Source organism: Neodiprion virginianus, chromosome 3 (assembly GCF_021901495.1).
Source record: "Neodiprion virginianus isolate iyNeoVirg1 chromosome 3, iyNeoVirg1.1, whole genome shotgun sequence".
Lineage (NCBI taxonomy): Eukaryota > Metazoa > Arthropoda > Insecta > Hymenoptera > Diprionidae > Neodiprion > Neodiprion virginianus.
In genome coordinates, this window is record NC_060879.1 from 10,813,981 (window position 1) to 10,816,055 (window position 2,075).

Below are 2,075 nucleotides of genomic sequence, written 5' to 3' on the forward strand. Positions count from 1 at the left end.
ATCGCCCCCTTTCGATGTTTAATCTCGCAACCATACTCGAGTAAGTCGAGCGCCCACCTAGCTAACCGACCCGTCGGATTTCGCAATTCCCGCAACCACTTTAAACTCGCGTGGTCGGTTATCACCGTGAAGTGATATCCTTCTAGGTATGCTCTAAACTTTTTAACGGCCCAAATCACCGCGAGACATTCCTGTTCGGTTGTGGAATACTTCCGTTCCGCATCCGACATTGTCCGGCTCGCGTACGCGATCACACGCTCAATACAGCCAATAGTCTGTGTCAAGACTGCGCCAATGCCAAAGCTACTCGCATCGGTCTGTACTACGAACTCGTGCTCAAAATCGGGACACGTTAAAACCGGAGCCGACGTTAACGCGGCTTTTATGCATTTGAACGCGGTTTCCTGTTCGCTACCCCAGTCCCATCTCTTATCCTTACGCAATAGCCGGTAAAGGGGTTCCGCCACGCTCGCGAACTCGGGGATGAATTTTCGATACCACGACGCCATACCCAAAAATCGCCTCAATTGCCGCAGGTTTTTCGGCGCGGGATACGCTAGGATAGGTTCCACCTTGTCGGCATCGACTTGTAGGCCGTCCTGGTTCACCTTGAACCCGAGGTACCGGACTCCGCTACGACAAAACTCGCACTTTTCCGGGTTGATGGTGAGCCCGGCCAACACTATCCGTTCGATAACGCGGGATAGCCATTTTAAGTGCGAACGAAAATCGGTGGTCACTACAATAATGTCGTCGAGATACGCGAAGGCATGCGGCTCCATCTCGGGAGTAATTAATTTGTCTATTAACCGCTGAAAGGTGGCCGGGGCTCCGGTAAGCCCGTATGGCATTCGCACAAACTGGAATAATCCGCGACCGGGGACCGTGAACGCCGTTATTTCGCGACTCTCGCGTGTCAAGGGAATCTGGTGGTAAGCTTGACTCAAGTCTATAGTCGAGATGTACTTGGCCGACCGCAATTTATCCAATATACCGTTCATAAACGGGATCGGGTACGCATCCTTTTTCGAAACGCTATTTACTTTTCTGAAATCCAAACAAAACCGATATTTCCCGTTTGGCTTCTTGACCATCACGATTGGCGTCGACCACGAACTTTGGGAGGGTTCGATCACTCCATCCGCGAGCATACGGTCTACCTCCTCGTTAATAGCTTCCTGCACTCTCGGGGATACGAGATAGTACCGCTGCTTGATCGGGGCGCTTCCCTGCACGTCTATTTTGTGCTCCGCGAGATGAGTGAGACCCAAGTCTCCCGAGACTTTCGGTAATTCCTCCGCTAAGAATTCCTGTAATTCGCGATTCTCGGTATCCCCTAGCTCTACGATACCGCTACAACTTGACACCTCGGTAACGGGGATCGGGCGACCCTCCTCAAATTTTCCCTCGTATTCCGGAATATTCGCGATTCTCCATGATTCGCGCGCGCCGTCAATCGAAAAGCCAAATTTTCGCACGAAATCCATGCCCAGAACGCAATCTCCAACTAAGGTGGGGATAATCCGCAACGAAAACTTATGCGCGACACCCAGCATCGTTATCGGCAGCTCTACTTCTCCGGTTATTGACTCTACCGATCCATTCGCCAATACGACACTCGAACAGCTGGGTGATTTTACCGGTCGCCCGTACTCTAACGCAATTTGGTGTCCGATCGTACCGAGAAATGTTCGCGATGAGCCGGTGTCTAACAACGCACTGACCCATGTGCCCCCGATACACACCCGCAAAAACCAGCGTTGACCGAACTCCATGGTCTGCATCGGAAAACACGTCGCGATTTCCCCTTCGACGCCACGCAATGCCGTGGTGTCTTCCACTCGGGGCGCCGCGCCGACACTTAGCGAGGCTGCCCTCCCTGGTTTCCCGAACACCGCGGACAATTCGTCGAATAGACGCCGTCGTACCCGCAATGGTAGCAAAAGGTTCGCAAGGGGTCCGGGCAGCGGCTGAATCGGTGACCGGGACGATGACAATTCATACATAACTTTTCGTCCCACACCTTGTCGCCACGAAATTGGTCGGCCCGGGACACGCCAGGGGCCGGCTGGTTA